Here is an 18,574-nt window from a genome sequence, read left to right on the forward strand (position 1 = left end):
CTACACTACACTCTCCGCTACATTACACTCAGCACTACTCTACTCTACTCTCCACTACACTACACTCAGCACTACTACTCTACTCTACTCTCCACTACACTCAGCACTACTTTACTCTCTACTACACTACACTACACTCCACTCTCCACTACACTATACTACACTCAGCACTACTCTACTCTACTCTCCACTACACTCACCACTACTCTACTATACTCTCCGCTACACTACACTCTCCTCTACTCCATTGTAATCTCTGCTACACTCTACTCTCCTGATTCTCTTCCCTCCAACATTGCAATGATCTGGCTGCTGGTCTTCGGAAATGGTTATAAAAGTTTCACTGTCATGGGAAAATAATTGCTGGTCCTCCATTACCCGCTTGCTCTCGCGAAAGGTTTGAAACCCCGCCCCCTCCTTCCATAGTGAGAGATGGCAGACATAGTTTAGGAGGTGGTCAGAGACTGCAGACATAGTACAGGAGACGACTAGAGACTGCAGACGTAGTACAGGAGATGATCAGAGACTGCAGACGTAGTACAGGAGATGATCAGAGACTGCAGATGTAGTACAGGAGATGATCAGAGACTGCAGACATAGTACAGGGGATGACCAGAGACTGCAGTCTGCAGACATAGTACAGGAGATGATCAGAGACTGCAGACGTAGTACAGGAGATGATCAGAGACTGCAGACATAGTACAGGAGATGGTCAGAGACTACAGACATAGTACAGGAGATGGTCAGAGACTGCAGACATAGTACAGGAGATGATCAAAGACTGCAGACATAGTACAGGAGACAGTCAGAGACTGCAGACATAATACAGGAGATGGTCGGAGACTGCAGACATAGTACAGGATATGGTCGGAGACTGCAGACATAGTACAGGAGATGATCAGAGACTGCAGGCATAGTACAGGAGACGGTCAGAGACTGCAGACATAGTACAGGAGACGGTCAGAGACTGCAGACATAGTACAGGAGATGGTCAGAGACTGTAGACATAGTACAGGAGATAGACAGGGGACGGAAGTGTCGCCTTCAGCGGTTGAATATCCCGACGCCCATCTTGGTACACCCTGCACTCGGCCACAGGAAGCCAGCAGCGACCAGGAACAGCGAATTATGTCATGTTCCCATAAGCCCGTCCCCTCCCCCCTACAGTTATAACACTCTCAGGGAACACATTTAACCCCTTGATCGCCCCCGTGTTAACCCCTTCCCTGCCAGTGACATTTATATAATGATCAGTGCATTTTTTATAGCACTGATTAATGTAATAAGGTCACTGGTCCCACAAAAAGTGTAATTTGGGGGTCAGATTTGTCCACCGCAATGTCGCAGTCCCACTAAAAAAAATCGCAGATTGCTGCCATTACCAGTAAAAACAATACAAAATAAAAGTTCTATCAAAATGAGCCACAATTTATTATTATTAATAATAATAATAATAATAATAATAAAAATTATTATATATTTTTCTACATACTTTTTTTTTTCAACATTTTCTTTTTTTTGTAAAAACAAAAACAAAAAAAACAGTGGTAATTAAATACCACAAAAAAAAAAAATCTCTATTTGTGTGAAGAAAATGACAAGAATGTCCTATGTGTACAGTGCTACACGACAGCGTTTTTGTTACTTAAGTGTGAGAGCGCTGAGAGCTGAAAGTTGGCGCCCTGGGGGGGAGGGGGCAGGACGGGGGTGGGGGTGCCCGGGAGGTAAGTGGTTAATATAAGTCTTCTGATGCGATGCGATGGAATATCGGACCAGTGGACGGATACTCTTATATTGGGAGGAAGTTGGACTTTTTTTAAAGGTATTTTTTTTTTTTCATACAGTCTTTCTGGTGGGACGTGATTGGACGCTGAATACCGTTGTTACAGCAGAAGCAAGCGGTCACAACCCCGGTATTTTCAGGAACAGCGAGCGCTTCTCTTTACGATAAAAGAGGTCTCTGCACAAGATTTGCCTCAAGATCCCTTTTATTGGGGGGGGGGCGGGGCAGAGGCCACCCCCCCTCCTGCCGCTTACCGGAGCCGTCATTAGCGGCGGAGATGATCCAATGTTCTCCCGTCAGAGGCTGGGAGTGGAGTGAGGGAGTGATGTTTTTTAAATATATATATATATATATATATATATATATATATATATATATTTTTTTTTTTTTTTTATGAGATCTGAGATCTTTTTGACCCCCTAGATCTCATATATAAGAGGTCCCGTCATGCTTTTTTTCTCTTACAAGAGATGTTTACATTCCTTGCAATAGGAATAAAAGTGACACAATTTTTTTTTTAAAAGAACAGTGTAAAAATAAAAAATAAAACGTGAAAAAAAGATAAAAAATGTAAATACATAAGAAAAAAAAGATATAAAATGAAAATAAATACAATTTTTTTTTTTTAAGTGCCAAGTTCCGCCGAGTTCACGCGCAGAAGCGAAAGCATTACGTGAGCATCGTCTGCATATGAAAACGGCGTTCAAATCACACATGCGAGGTATCGCCACGATCGGTAGAGCAAGACCAATAATTATCGCCCTAGACCTCCTCTGTAACTCTAAAAATGCGACCTGTAGAATTTTTGTAAAACGTCGCCTATGGAGACTTTTAAGGGTCAAAGTTTGTCGCCATTCCGCGAGCGGGGCAATTTTGAAGTGTGACATGTTGGGTATCAATTTACTCGGCGTTACATTATCTTTCATAATAAAAAAAAATTGGGCTAACTTTACTGTTGTCTTATTTCTAATTCAAAAAAGTGTATTTCTCTTATATTCACCGACCGACACAGCTCCTCTCTGTAACTAAATGGGTTGTGTAGCCTGCCATTAGGAGAAACTAGGCAAAATTGTTACACAATACACAGAACTTTAATCCCGCCCCGCTGCTTTTTGCGCAAGATGAGAGATCCTGAGATCTTCTATCAACTGCTGGCTGGGTGACAGGCTGGTTAATGATATCCTTGTAGTCTCCCCAGTCCGGCCATCGAGCGTGAGCAGGCCGCAGCTACGGCTCGGCAGGCCACGACATACCTCATGCTCCAGAGGTGGTCGGTGAGCTTCAATGCTCCGGAGTATACATATGACCAGGCTACTGATGTCTGGATCACAGTATACCGAGGCCAACAGCTACCCTGTAACTGCACAGGTGTAGGTCTGTGATGGAATGTCTCCCAGCTCTTCAGGACTGGTAAGTATGGCTCTCCCTGCTTCGGTGGGGGGGAGCAGCTGGGCATACCCTGAGGGGTCGATTCAGGGGCCACCTCACATCCTTATCTTCTCTCCCAAGTCCCTATCACCCCTCCCTTCCCCCTCTGAGGGGGATGTCTGCATGCGCTGCGGGTGGTGTATGTGTGTGTGTGGGGTCGCTGTTTCTCACCCGTGGGGGCTCTGTGCGGTTGCTGTTCAGTCCTGGTCCAGATCTGGGGTCCCAAAAAAGCAGTTTTTGTGGAGGTTGTCTGTTTGTCAGCAGGCAGCTCGTTTTTATTTTTGCTCTGTTCACCGCATGGCGCGTTCTGGTGGCCATCTTGGATTTGGGAAAGCTATAGATTCCCCTGGGGAGCTTCAGCATTTTCCTTAGGATTATTTATTGATTACATTGGCAGCAATTTTGTGAAAGCCTGAATGCTTTCTTCACCGCTGGCCTCTTGTGACAGCATGACATGTGCTTTCTCTTGTTACTTCCTGTATCCACTGTGTGTGTGGGACACTGGATGGCTCTGTGCTGAACGCTGAAGCTGTTTTGCAGATCATTGCACCGCTGATCTGGGAACCTCCTAGGGACTACAGGCACAATTGTTGGCATTCACAGAACACCCCAGGGTGGTGAGTCTAGTGCTAAGTACCCCCCCCCCCCACGTGGCGGCAGCAGGAGGGTGGGACCTTCACTGTCCTAAGTCCCCTTGCAGGTGACAGACAGGATAGGATCAGCATGGCTTCAGAAGCTGGTGTTTCTTCCCCTGAAATCCAGGCTATAGCAACCGGGTCACCTGCGGTTAGTGCGGTGCGCATGGACAACCTGACGACGTTCCTTGTCTCCTATGTTGCTAAGATAGAGGCGGCACGTGGCAGGAAAGGTGCACGCAAGAGGCCCCTGCCCCCCCCCCCCCCCCCGTTCTCTGGGGAGAGCTCTGATGCAGACTCGGGCCCTGCTGCGGCTGGAGACCCCTGCTCTGACCTATCAGACGTGGCTGACCAGGACCGTTCGGACAGTGAGGATGATTCCTCGCCCGGGTCCGGGTGCGACAAATCGCTTGTTGGAGCACTTATCACAGCTGTGCGTGATGCCCTGAAGATTCAGGAGCCAGCGGATTCCCCTGCTGATGTACCGGCCCCTTTTGGGTCCCACAAACCAGCACATTCACCTAAGGTGTTCCCGTATTTGGCTTATTTTAACAAATTCATCTACAGGGAATGGGGTCACCCGCAACGGACATTTTCGGTCCCCAAAAACTTGGCGGTGCATTACCCCTTTAAGGAAAGCCTTCTCAAAAAGTGGTCGGCTCCCCGGTCGTGGACCCCCCAGTATCTAGGTTAAAAAAGTGACCACGATCCTGGTTGAGGGGACTCCTGCATTCAAGGATCCCGCGGACAGGAAGGCCGAAGCAGTGGCTCGTTCCCTGTTTACGGTTGTGGGGTCAGCCGTGCGACCTGCACTGGCATCCGCACTGGTGTCGCAGACACTGACTAAGTGGGCAAAACTTTTGCACCGCGAATTGGGAGAGCAGTATGCCTCCCCCGTCTGCGTGGAGCTAGCAGACCAACTAGTGCATGGCCTTAAGTACGTTTGTGACGCGGCCCTGGATACTCTCCCTCTGATATCCAGGGCCTCAGTGTCAGCTGTGGTGCTGAGGCACCTAATTTGGCTGAAATGCTGGTCTGCTGACCAGGCATCCAAGAAAGCCCTGACGGATCTTCCCTTCCTTGGTGAACGGCTCTTTGGTGCCTCGTTGGATGACATTATTAAAAATGCCATGGGCGGTAAGAGTACACTACTCCCACAGGCCAGGAAGGCTAAGGAGCCATGCCGAAGGCAAGGGATCTCCTTTTCCCCTCACTGCCCAGTGCTTCGGCAAAATGACCCCAGCCCGACAGGACGCCCGCGGACGGTCAGAAGCATCCCTGGAACCGCAAGCCTAACAAGGCTGCGAACAAAAGTGCTACCGCATGAAGGTTTGCCCCCACCCATGTCTCGGGTGGGGGGTCATCTTCGGGAGTTTGCAGCCCGTTGGACCTCCCGGTTATCAGACCAATGGGTCTGCGATCTGATTTCCGCAGTTTACAAGATAGAGTTTCTCTCTTGGACGCAAAACAGATTCTTCCCCTCCAGCATACTCACATCCCCGGTTTGCTGGGAGGCCCTGCTAGGGACAGTAAGGGACTTGCTGAATCAGGGGGTGATTGTACCAGTTCTGGACTCGGAACGCTTTCAGGGGTTCTACTCGAATCTGTTTGTGGTTCCCAAGAAGGAAGGGGTACGTCCAATCTTGGACTTAAAAGCCCTCAATCAAAAGTGCAGAGGTTCAGAATGGAATCAGTTCGCTCAGTAGTCGCTGCACTCCATTAAGGGGACTCCCTGGCATCTTTGGACATCCAGGATGCGTACCTGCACATACCCATATGCCTTCGGCATCAAAAATTTCCTGCATTTGGCAGCCGGGGAAGTCCATTACCAGTTTGTGGCTCTTCCCTTTGGCCTGGCATCAGCCCCCCGAGTCTTTACCAAAGTACTGGCTCCAGTATTGGCGTTCCTGCGTCAACGCGGGATCGCGATCGTGGGTTACCTAGACGATCTCCTCCTGAGAGCTTCTTCCGCCTCAGAATTAGAGGAGGATGTGGTGATCACCATGCAGACTCTGCAAGAATTTGGGTGGCTGTGGAACGTAAAGAAGTCGGTGGTTGTGCCGACCCAGCGTCTGGAGTACCTGGGTTTACTATTGGATTCCAGGGAAGCGAGGGTCTTTCTCCCCTCAGACAAATTGCAGACTCTCCGATCTGCGGTCAAACTACTGATGAACTGCAAGTGGTCATCACTCTGCTTTTGCATGCGAGTGCTGGGGCTCATGGTAGCCTCTTTCGAGGCAGTACCTTATGCCCAGTTCCAAACCAGAGTCCTCCAGAAGGAGATCTTGACAAAATGGGACAAATCTCTGTTGTCCCTGGATCGGCAGATCCAGGTGAGCCAGCCAGTCAGTGACACCCTGATCTGGTGGTTGAGGTCCCCGGTGATTCCAGCCGGAAAATCGCTCCTTCCTCTGAAATGGACGGTGGCCACTACGGACATCAGTCTGTCCCGCTGGGGTGGAGTGATGGGGATGCAGTCGGCTCAGGGCCTCTGGTCGACGGAAGAATCCAAGTTGACTATCAATCTGCTCGAATTGAGAGCGATCAGGCTGTGCCTCCACACGTGGTCGATGTGTCTTCAAGGAGGTCCGACCAGGATACAGTCAGACAACGCCACGGCTGTGGCATACATAAATCACCAAGGGGAACAAGAAGCTCAGCCGCTGCTCGGGAGGTCGCTCACATACTTCGGTGGGCAGAGCGACACGTTCCGGCCCTGTCAGCCATTTACATCCCGGGGGTGGAAAATTGGCAGGCGGACTATCTGAGTCGACAGATGCTGGACCCAGGAGAATGGGCATTGCATCATTCAGGCTGCTGTGCCTGAAATGGGGCACACCAGATGTGGATCTATTGGCCTCCCGGCTCAATCGGAAGGTGCAGAGATTCGTGTCCAGGTCAAGAGATCCGTGGGCGGACGCATCAGACACGTTGGTGGCTCCGTGGGATCAGTTCCAACTGATCTACGCCTTTCCTCCACTGAAACTGTTGCCACGTCTGCTTCGCAGAGTGGAAGCCGAGGGTATTCCGATAATCCTGATTGCCCCAGATTGGCCTCAGTGGGCCTGGTACGCAGACCTGGTGTGCCTGGTGGCAGACGAACCCTGGTGGCTGCCGTTGCGAGAGGACCTCCTATCTCAAGGTCCAATCTTTCACCTTGCTTTACCATTTCTGGCTTTAACGGCCTGTCTGTTGAAAGCCAGGTATTGAGGAACCGGGGTCTGTCAGACTCGTGATTCCGACTATTCTGAGAGCGTGGAAATCTTCTTCCAGGAAGATATACCATCGTACTTGGAAGGCCTATATCTCCATGTATAAGGAGAAAGGGTGGCATCCGCGCTCCTTCTCTATATCCAGGATCCTGCTGTTTCTTCAGCAAGGTGTAGACCAGAGGTTGGCGTTGAGCACCATCAAGGGGCAAATTTCAGCTTTGGCTGTCTTTTTTCAGCGACCACTAGCATCTCACTCACTAGTGAGTACTTTTGTTCAGGGGGTGCACCATGTAGTCCCTCCGGTGCGTCCTCCATTGCCTCCGTGGGATTTGAACCTGGTGTTGTCGGCGCTTAAGAAGCCGCTGTTTGAGAATATCAGGGAGATTCCTTTGTTGACCCTTTCACAGAAGGTGGTCTTTCTGGTGGCCATCACATCGGCCAGGAGGGTTTCGGAACTGGCGGCCTTGTCCTGCAAGCCGCCTTATCTGGTCACCCACAGGGATAAGGTGGTGTTATGTCCGCAACTGTCCTTTCTACCAAAAGTGGTCTTGGCATTTCATATCAATGAGGACATTGTATTACCATAGTTGTGTCCTAAGCCGAAGCAACCCAAAGAGGTGGCCCTTCACGCTCTCGATGTGGTTAGGGCTCTGAAGGTGTACTTGTCTGTCACAGCTTCCTTTCGGAAGTCAGACTCACTGTTTGTTTCGGTGGGTGGTCCTAAGAAGGGTATGGCGGTCTCGTCGGCCACCATTTCCAGGTGGATCAGACAGATTGTAGTCCAAGCCTAAGCCTTGAAGGGGCAGGTGCCTCCCTTTCCAGTCATGGCCCACTCTACAAGAGCAATCGGAACGTCTTGGGCCTTCTGTCACCAAGTGTCTGTCGCTCAGGTGTGTAAGGCGGCGACTTGGTCGTCTGTCTATACATTTACCAAGTTTTACAAGGTAGACGTCAGTGCATCGGCTGATGCTGGTTTTCGTGGTAAAGTTTTGCAGGCGGCCGTGTAGTTGCTATTGAGTTTTTTCCCTGGTTTTTCGATAAAAACACAGTACTGTTTCGTTATTGCACTGTTACATTACTTCTGCAAGGTTGTGATCTGGGGGATAACTCCTGTTGAGGATGCCCGGTTTTGTGGTGGAGTTTCCACACACTGCTGTTTTTTTGTGGGTTTAGTTTCACTAGTTCCCGCTTGCCATGGTGGATGAAGTTTTTAATGCTGTTTTTCCCCACCCCTCATTTGGCACTGCTTGGGGATGTCCCATGTAGTTACAGAGAGGAGCTGTGTCGGTCTGTGAATATAAGAGAAAATAGGATTTTTGTACTTACTGTAAAATCCTTTTCTCTGTAATTCACCGACCGACACAGCATCCACCCCTCCCTTTTTCTACGTTATACTGCTTGTTGAAGTACTGAAGCTGCTAGCAGCAGGAGGAGGGTTGATAAAGGGGCGGGATTAAAGTTCTGTGTATTGTGTAACAATTTTGCCTAGTTTCTCCTAATGGCAGGCTATACAACCCATGTAGTTACAGAGAGGAGCTGTGTCAGTCGGTGAATTACAGAGAAAAGGATTTTACGGCGAGTACAAAAATCCTATTTTTTTCCCCCAAAAAAAGTGCGCTTGTAGGACCGCTGTGCAAATATGGTGTGACATAAAGTATTACGACCTCCATTTTATTCTCTAGGGTGTCTGAAAAAAAAAAAAAAAAAAAAAAAAAAATATATATATATATATATATATATATATATATATATATATATATATATATAAAATATATATGAGGCATTGCAAGGCTGGCAGTTACAATGACTCCCAGAGGCATGACAGCTGTACACAGCCCAAAAATATAAAAAAACATTGGTTCACATATCCACATACAGGGATTCCTCCTCCTGTGCGGTAATGCTAGGAACTGTAGCTCCTCCCTCCTCTGATCCTATTTGGTCAGTCCTCCTCCCTAAGGCTGCTTTCACACTGTAGCGGGAGCGGCGTCGGCGGTAAAGTGCCGCTATTTTTAGCGGCGCTTTACCGTCGTTTTAGCGGCGGTGTGGGGGCGCTAGTGGGGTGGTTTTAACCCCCGGTAGCGGCCGAAAAGGGGTTAAACCCGCCCGCAAAGCGCCGCTGCAGCGGCGCTTTGCCGGCGGTATTGCTGCGGTGTCCCATTGATTTCAATGGGTAGGAGCGGTTTAGGAGCGGTGAATACACCGCTCCTTCACCGCTGCAAAGATGCGGCTGGCAGGACTTTTTTCACCTGCCAGCGCATCGCTCCAGTGTGAAAGCCCTCCGGCTTTAACACTGGAGTTAAAGGGGCCGGTTTTTTTCAGGCGTTACACAGGCGCTATTTTTAGCGCTGTAACGCCTGAATACCGCCCCAGTGTGAAAGCAGCCTAAGGCATCGAGATCTCCAATCACAGCCGCCTCTTGTTCTTGTCATGCCACTTCCTGGTTTCCATGGGGATATCACATAACAGTGAAGTCTCCTCCCCCTCACTGTCCCCCCTGCGGCCATCTTTGATAATGGTCAGCTGCCAGTCTGAGCATCTATCTCTATGTGATGTATAGTAATATAATTTGATCTCATGGAGTCACCCATAGTGTGTGTACCCCGGAGAGCCGCCATGGGGGGGGGGGATATTATATTCCCATCACATCTCTACACAACATTAACACAGATCTCTATGGGGAGAGCAGGGCATGCTGGGAGATGTAGTCCTCCATACACAAAGCCCCCTGCTGGCCGAACTGCTCCATAGAGGGGAGGAGCTTCTGCAATTACTCTCTGATAGGTCCGATTCATCACATGGAGTTCATAGAATTATTATTATATATTTTTTTTAACTGCAACCCAATTATCAGTTTAGAGTTACAGAGGAGATCTAGAACTCATTTTTATTTCCCTCCATGACCCCATTATTCTCCTAAATCCCCTTATAACAGGGATATGCAATTAGCGGACCACCAGCTGTTGCAGAACTACAAGTCCCATGAGGCATAGCAAGACTCTGACAGCCACAAGCATGACACCCAGAGGCAGAGGCATGATGGGACTTGTAATTTTGCAACAGATGGAGGTCCGCTAATTGCTTATCCCTGCCTTATAATATCTATTCCATCCAATGGGAAACATTTCATGTTTCTCAGTATGGAGCTCTATGGGACTTCCTTATAAGGAAGTGACATGCACGCTCTCTATGATGTCATAGTGCTGTCACATGACCTCCGCAGGCTATAAACTGCCGTGTGCAGCCACACAGACGTGTCAGTTGACTGCATCTCTGAAGAGACAGGTTCTATTTAGAGAATCTCCCTTAGATCTCTGTGTGTTTTATTGTATTGGAACTCCAGGGATTTGATTTTAGTGTCAGTTGATTCTTTTTGATAGCGATCAGCGAGAGCTGATTTATTTATAGATTTATAGTAATTGATTTTTTTGTGTCAATTACAATTAATATAAGAATGAGACGTCCAATCCTCACCCTGATTCTTATATTTTTACTCTCATTGGGAGGAAGACAGAACATCACAAGAGACCCCCCAGACACCCACATGCTGGATAGTGGGGGCGATTATCAGAACAACCGAGCTACCAGTGAAGGAAATGGTCAGGACAATGGAAAACCAAACCACTCCAGAGATTCTCATGGCAGAGAAGAATGCGTATATCAAGCCAATGGAGGATCCTGTGAGGGAATCGGTCATAAAAATGGCAAAGAAGCAATTACTGGCCAGCACTGCATTCTGGGTAATGATGACACCCTGGGTAAGTGTTATCATTCTGAAAAACATCCTGTACAGAGATCTGGCCAAGATATCAGGAGGACTTCTGATTCTGGTCAGATCTGATTTCTTCTGGTCCAGCGAGGGGCCGGTCTTAGACAATACAGGCCTGCCCCTGCTTAGAAATAACATGGCGGAGATCTGGTCAGAATACTCTCTGGGGCTTGTCATGATACAGCCAGTGCTGCGTGCAATGCGGCTGGTGCTGCTCACAATACTGCAGGTGCTGCTGGTAATCTACTTCAAGTTGTTCAGCCGATTCTCCACAACATCAAGTGATAACATCACTGCTCCACCATCACATGAGGACATTGCCCCACCATCACGTGAGGACCTTACCCCGTCATCACGTGAGGACATCACCCCACCATCACATGAGGACCTCACCCCACCATTGCGTTCTTTACCCTGGATGAATGAGCAGCGTGGAGTGGATGGTGTCAATAGGGCAGTAGATGATGTCAGCGAAGCACTGGGTGTTGTGAGTAGGACAGTGGACGGAGTCTGTAGGTCAGATGTCAGTATCGTCAGATCAATGGTCAAGAAAGCAATGGCTGTTATCAGTACAGAAGCGGACGGTGTGTGGACAGAGGACACTGTCTGTAGAGCAGGGGACATGGTTAGCAGAGCACTGGAAGTTATGATTTGGGCAATGGACAGTGCCAGTATGGCAGAGGCTGGTGTCAGCAAATCAACAGTCAGTGTCAGGAACGCAGTGGCCGGTATCAGTACACCAGCGAACAGTGTCAGTAGGGCAGTGGACAGTGTCAGTAAAGCACTGGATGTTATGATTTTGGAAATGGATAGTGCCAGTATGGTAGAGAATGGTGTCAGCAGAGCAGAGGACAGTGTCAGCCGAGCAGAAGACATTGCAAATAGGGCAGAGGATGGTGTCAGTAGAGCAGAGGACACTGTCTGTAGAGCAGGTGACATGGTCAATAGAGCACTGCAATCTATGATTTGGGCAATGGACAGTGCCAGTATGGCAGAGGTCAGTGTCAGCAAATCAATGGTCAGTATCAGGAAATCAGTGGCTGGTATCACTACACCAGTGAACAGTGTGTGGACAGTGTCAGGAGGGCAGTGGAGAGTGTCAGTAAAGCAATGGATGTTATTATTTTGGCAATGGACGGTGCCAGTATGGTAGAGGACAGTGTCAGCAGAGCAGAGGATGGTGTCATCGGAGCAGAGGACAGTGTCAGTGGAGTAGAGGAAGATGCCATCGGACCAGAGGATGGTGTCAGTGGAGTAGAGGAAGATGTCATCGGAGCAGAGGAAGGTGTCAGCAGAGCAGAGGACAGTGTCAGTATGTCAGAGGTCAATGTCATCAGATCAATGGTCAGTGTCAGGAAAGCAATGGCTGTTATCAGTACAGAGGCGGACGGTGTGTGGACAGAAGACACTGTCTGTAGAGCAGGGGACATTGTCAGTGGAGCACTGGAAATTATGAATCAGGCAATGGACAGTGCCATTATGGAAGAGGTCATTGCCAGCAAATCAATGGTCAGTGTCAGGAAAGCAGTGGCCGGTATCACTACACCAGCAGGCGGTGTCAGTAGAGCAGTGAAGAGTGTCAGTAGAGCACTGGATGCTATGTTTAAAGCAATGGAGGATGGCAGTATGGCAGATGACTTTGTCAGCAGAGCAGTGGACATGACCAGAAAAGCAAGAGCATCAACAAGAGATGAGATACCCTCACTATCAATTGTTTCACCCTGGATAATTGAGCTCAGGAAAAACAGCAGGCTCTGGTGAGCCAACACTATTCCCCTTCTTATCACCTCACAAAAGATGGAAGGCAGCACCCCACCATTGAAACACCATCAATCTACCATCAAGTCCTTCACCCCAGATGATTGAGCGGAGTAGAGTGGACAATGTCAATAGGGCAGTAGATGTTCTCAGTGGGGCAGAGGTCAGTGGTGGACGGTGTGTGGACAGCGGACACTGTCGGTAGAGTAGTGGACAGTGTCAGTAGCACGCTGGTTTTTAATGATTTGGGCAATGAACAGTACTAGTATGGTAGAAGACAGAGTGGACAGAACAATGGACATGGTCAGGGAAGCAAGACGGTGCCAGTAGAGCAGTGGTTGGTGTCAGTAGGGCAGAGGACACCATGCAACTCTAAATAATCATAAAGGAGTTGCGCTACCTAAAAATTACAATTATAAACAACTCACTGTGGGTGGAGGGCACAGGGGGACACTGTGGGGGGGGGGGGGGGGGCTGTAGGGCACAGGATGACAATGTGGGTGGGTGGAGGGCAGAGGGGGACGCTGTGGGGGCTGGGTGGAGGGCACAGGATTACAATGTGGGTGGGTGGAGGGCACAGGGGGGACACTGTGGGTGGAGGGCACAGGGGAGACACTGTGGGTGGGTGGGACTGTTGGCATAAGGGGACACTGGGCGGAGGGCACAAGGGGATACTGTGGGTGGGTGGAGGGCACAGGAGGAGACCACGCAGAGGGGGGACCGTAGGAGTTACACGGGGGCTCCTGCGGTCCTGTTGAGGCCCGAGCCCCCTCCACCTGTACTGGCTGCCGTGCCACCCACTCCTGCTATGATACTCCAATAAAAAATAAACAGCGCCTCACCCTATGCCTGTAATACCGCTCACAGTGCGCTGCTCCCTGCCAGCCCCTCCTCTTCTCCTCTGTCCCAGGTGATGTCTTGTACAGTACAAGCACCTGAGGTGGACAGGAGGGGCCGGCGGGGAGCAGTGCACTGTGAGCAGTATTACAGCCTCTTCCTGAATCCCTTGCTGCTAGACATGTATTGCGGAGCCTCTCATGGGCCCCCCAACGGCCTGGGCCCTTGGGCGGTGCCCGAGTGCCTGATGGGTGAGTGCGCCCCTGATTAGGAGACTCCCCCGCCTTCAGAATAAACAGATCAGCACTGCAACCTATTACCTGCAGTACTGAGGGAACGAAAATATGCCAATAGGGCGGCCAAAATCTTATATTTAACCGCAGTGGTCACACATAGTCCCTGCTGAACTGGCTGAATTTTGATCCATGTATGGTCAGCATAACCCCCTATAGACATCACTGGTTTATCTTGCTCAGTGGGGGCGGGCCTTAAAGAATAGAGATCACATTTTCTTACATTGCACGGACAAACATTACAGAAGAAGAGTCCCCTCATCTTCACAGACAGGACAATCAGGAGGGACATAAGATGGACGATGTCACCTAACCCATCCATGTGACAATCTAGAGCTGAAGGCACCATCTCTAAGCTCTATTGGACATAACTGATGTACCCCGCTCAGCAGGGGTGGGCCTTAGAGAACAAAGGCCACATATGGGCAGCACAGAGGCTTAGTGGTGAGCCTTGCAGCACTGGGGTCCTTGTTTCAAATCCTGACCAGGACACCACACCTGTATGGAGTTTGCATGTTCTCCCTGTGCTTGCGTGGCTTTCCTCTGGGTTACTCCGGTTTCCTCCCACACTCCAAAGACATGCTACATCGCGTTGGTGGTGCAGTGGTGAGCAAATTTTGATCCATGTATGGACAGCATAACCTCCAATGGACATCACCGGTTTATCCTGCTCAGCGGCGGCGGGCCTTAGAGAATAGAGATCACATATGGGCAGCACAGAGGCTTAGTGGTTAGCCTTGCAGCACTGGGGTCCTTGGTTCAAATCCTGACCAGGACACCACACCTGCATGGAGTTTGCATGTTTTCCCTGTGTTTGCGTGGGTTTCCTCTGGGTACTCCGGTTTCCTCCCACACTCCAAAGACATGCTACATCGCGTTGGTGGTGAGCATAGCTGCCTTCCCAGCAGCAGACCAGGTTTTGATTCCCAGCCAACGTAATTGCCAAGATAGCTGACTCACCTGCTAAGTGCTTTGAGTCCCCAGGGAGAAGAGAGCTATACAAATTAAACCCTGAGTATTTATTAGAGATGGAATAAACTTTTAACCAAAACGAATGAAGTGAATGTGTTGTATGTTTGCATGAATTTTCTTAAACACTTTTGAATAATATACTGTATTTCTTGCAGGGGGATCTGATTACATCATATTCTCATTTTCAGCCAGTAGGTGGAGCACTTGGCTCATTTTCATGTATTTTCTAGGCTATCCTTAGCAGCTTGGCTTAAAAAAATGTTGTCTGTTTACTATATAGCTCAATAGCTCTCAGGTGCTTCAGACCTGAATGAGTCTGAGCACTGACTCCGCCCCATCCCTCCTGGTGCAGTGTGGGCGGTTCCATCCGGAGCTTCAATCAGACGTGGTCTGACAATACGATGATAAAACAGAAATCACATTTTATATAAAATACTTATAAATGTTACAATTATCGGTTTGATCAGCCGCTGTCACAGGCTGGTAACGGCTTGATTACATCAGCCTGAAATAATTCCGGCTTCTTAGACCATAGAGATGATTGGGGATGTTTCTGTCCTCCAGCATCTCTATGGTCAGTGGACCCATCAGCTTCAGTCCTGGAACTCCCCAGTGGAAAGGGAAAGCCCCGGAAGATGGGGGGGGGGGGGTGGACCCCTTTCCACCACATGTAAAAGAGATCCAGCAGCTTTTTATCCACTCGGATCACTTTTACTTTATTCATCATTGCTGGTTAAAAAAATAAGACTGATACCGGGGTCATGACTGCAGCTGCAACCATGGACCCAGGATAACAGCCTCACCCCGGATCACGTGTATATATACATTGGGGAGAATAATGATTTGATCCCCTGCAGATTGTGTAAGTTTGCCCACTTCCATAGAAATGAAGGGTCTATCATTGTTACCGTATCATAGGTGGATTTTATATGATAGAGACCGAATATCAACCAAAAATCCAGAAAAAAACACATGATACAAATGTTATAAATGGAGGTCAGTGAGTAAAATAAGTATTTGATCTCCAAGCAAAACATGACTTAGTAGTTGGTGGAGAAACCCTTGTTGGCAAGCACAGAGGTCAGACGTTTCTTGTAGTTGGTGACCAGGTTTGCACACATCTCAGGAGGGATTTTGGTCCACTCTTTTTTACAGATCTCTAAATCCTTAAAGAGGAAGTAAACCCTGATGAGTTTACTTCCTCTTTCATTCCCTGCAAAGGTAAAGCATAATGGACTACTATGCATCGCATAGTAGTCCATTATGTGTCACTTACCTGACACAGGAGCCAGCGATGTCACCGCTGTCCCCTGTAGTGCGGAGCATCCATCTTCTCGGTGGGTCTCGCTGCTCCGCTGCTGTCATTCAGCGAAGCCGCGATGACGTCACAGTGGTGCCTGTCTTTCGGCAAATATCTCCTAAACCGTGTAGGTTTAGGAGATATTTCTTGGACCTACAGGTAAGCCTTAATCTAGGCTTACCTGTAGGTCAAAGTGTGTTATAAGGGTTTACAACCACTTTAAAGGTGGCTTTGTAAAAAAATAAAAACAGTGTGTATGCGCGGAGCTCTCCAGTGTGCTGACACTATATATCTATACAGAATGTATGGACCCCTGCCAGGTGGATGAGGGTCCTCTGTGGCCCCAGGAGGATCTTACTGGAAAGATGAACTGTAATAAAGAGTGAGATTATTATATGACGTCACACGAGATTTTTTTTTAAGTATGTCACTATGAAAATGCTGGTTGCCTGGCTGCTATCAGCTGTATGAGGGTCCCATGGGGCCCCTGGAGGACCGAACCTGACTGTAATAAGGTCTAAGAAGGAAGAAATTAGGCCACAGACCAATAAAGACTTTCATCATGGAAATGATGGTTGCCTGGCTGCTATCAGGGGTATGAGGGTTCTAATGGGGCCCCAGGGGGGGCTTGACTTGACTGTAACAAGGTTATATGAGGTCACAGGAGAGCTTGTACCAATACAGACCCTCTTTCTGGAAATGATGGTTGCCTGGCTGCCATGTTGCTCCTCTGGTTCCAATACTCATGGAAGAAGTATACAAATGAGGGCCCCGGGCTTCTCTACCACCCTCCTGTATGCTTGTTCTAGGGAAGTGACCTGAGAAGGTATGGCAGCCAGAGGACAAAGATAACAGCCAGGCAATGAGCAGAGCATGAGGTCAGCCATGGCATGGGGAGTGCAAGGATTACAGGGGGGGGGGGGTATAAAAAGTGTGTCCCTGGGAGGATTGGTGTTGGGGTCACAGGATGGGTTAGTGTTGGGGTCACAGGGAGGGTTGGTGGTCAAAGGGAGGGTTGGTGTTGGGGTCACAGGGTGGGTTAGTGTTGGGGTCACAGGGTGGGTTGGTGTTGGGGTCACAGGGTGGGTTAGTGTTGGGGTCACAGGGTGGGTTGGTGTTGGGGTCACAGGGTGGGTTAGTGTTGGGGTCACATGGTGGGTTAGTGCTGGGGTCACAGGGTGGGTTAGTGCTGGGGTCACAGGGAGGGTTAGTGCTGGGGTCACAGGGAGGGTTGGTGTTGGGGTCAAATGTAGGGTTGGTGTTGGGGTCACAGGGTGGGTTAGTGTTGGGGTCATAGGGTGGGTTAGTGTTGGGGTCACAGGGAGGGTTGAGGTTGGGGTCACAGGGTGGGTTGGTGTTTGGGTCACAGGGAGCGTTGGTGTTGGGGTCACAGGGTGGGTTAGTGTTGGGGTCACAGGGAAGGTTAGTGTTGGGGTCACAGGGTGGGTTAGTGTTGGGATCACAGGGAGGGTTGGTGTTGGGGTCACAGGGAGGGTTGGTGTTGAGGACACAGGAAGGGTTGGTGTTGGGGGTCACAGGGTGGGTTGGTGTTGGGGTCACAGGGAGGGTTGGGGTCACAGGGTGGGTTGGTGTTGGGGTCACAGGAAGGGTTGGTGTTGGGGTCACAGGAAGGGTTGGTGTTGGGGTCACAGGAAAAGTTGGTGTTGGAGTCACAGGGTGGGTTGGTGTTTTGGTCACAGGAAGGGTTGGTGTTGGGGTCACAGGAAAAGTTGATGTTGGGGTCACAGGGTGGGTTAGTGTTAGGGTCACTGGGTGGGTTGGTGTTGGGGTCACAGGGTGGGTTAGTGTTGGAGTCACAGGGTGAGTTGGTGTTGGGATCACAGCTCATCAGTGAAAAATAAAAATCATTGTTTGCAAAATTTTATTACAGAAAAACGTATTTTTTTTCCTAATTATTGGATTGTTTTTGTATTACAGAGCGGCTCCAATATCTCTCCTTCTGGGATCCCACTCTGGGGATCTTCTCCACTTCTCCATGTGCCGCCATACAACGCCGCTTCCTATGGTGCTACACATGCAGGTTCCCTCCTTATATCATGTTATGTTTCTATTGTGTATTATATGATTTGTATTTATTATTATATATATATTTATTGCAAATTCTACATAAATTGTGGAAGTTGTTGTGTTTACAGCGCAGTGCCCTCTTTATGTCGGTGTTCACAGTTCCCCTGTTTAAAGCAGTCCCACAGTGTCCTCAGTTCCCCTTCACAGCCCCCTTTACATTACAGTGCCCCTTTAGTGCAGCCCCCTTTATATTACAGTGCCCCCTAGCAATCACCGCCTCCTTTACATCACATTGCCCCTGCAGTCCGCCTCCCCTCCTTTCCTCTCCAACATCACTGACCTCACACAGCACAGGCAGATTAAGAATTAATGGCAACCCTAAAGAGCAGAGCCTTGTCTGTGTGTCAGGAACAAGCGCGATTTTGCGTGCGTGGCCCCCCTACTCTGACCGTCTCCTTGTCTCACACAGCGGAGCAAAGCTCCGCCCACATCTACGGGGGAGGGGGGATACTGTAATACAAATGGACATCTGATGAAGGGTCTGCACTGATCGTGTGTC

General features: G+C 49.2%; 1 protein-coding gene across 1 annotated transcript in view; it reads left to right on the forward strand.

Moving 5' to 3' along the window:
• The first annotated feature begins 17,923 nt into the window (after positions 1 to 17,923).
• The window catches only part of TTC16 (tetratricopeptide repeat domain 16), a 121,057-nt gene continuing 120,406 nt past the window's right edge, over positions 17,924 to 18,574 (forward strand). Inside the window, exon 1 of the mRNA XM_077471446.1 lies at positions 17,924 to 18,028. The gene's annotated coding sequence lies outside the window, so the exon portion shown is untranslated. The remainder of the gene's footprint in view (positions 18,029 to 18,574) is intronic.

Source organism: Lithobates pipiens, unplaced genomic scaffold (assembly GCF_037356315.1).
Source record: "Lithobates pipiens isolate NorthernLeopardFrog02 unplaced genomic scaffold, aLitPip1_a1.2 Scaffold_1, whole genome shotgun sequence".
NCBI classification, from domain to species: domain Eukaryota; kingdom Metazoa; phylum Chordata; class Amphibia; order Anura; family Ranidae; genus Lithobates; species Lithobates pipiens.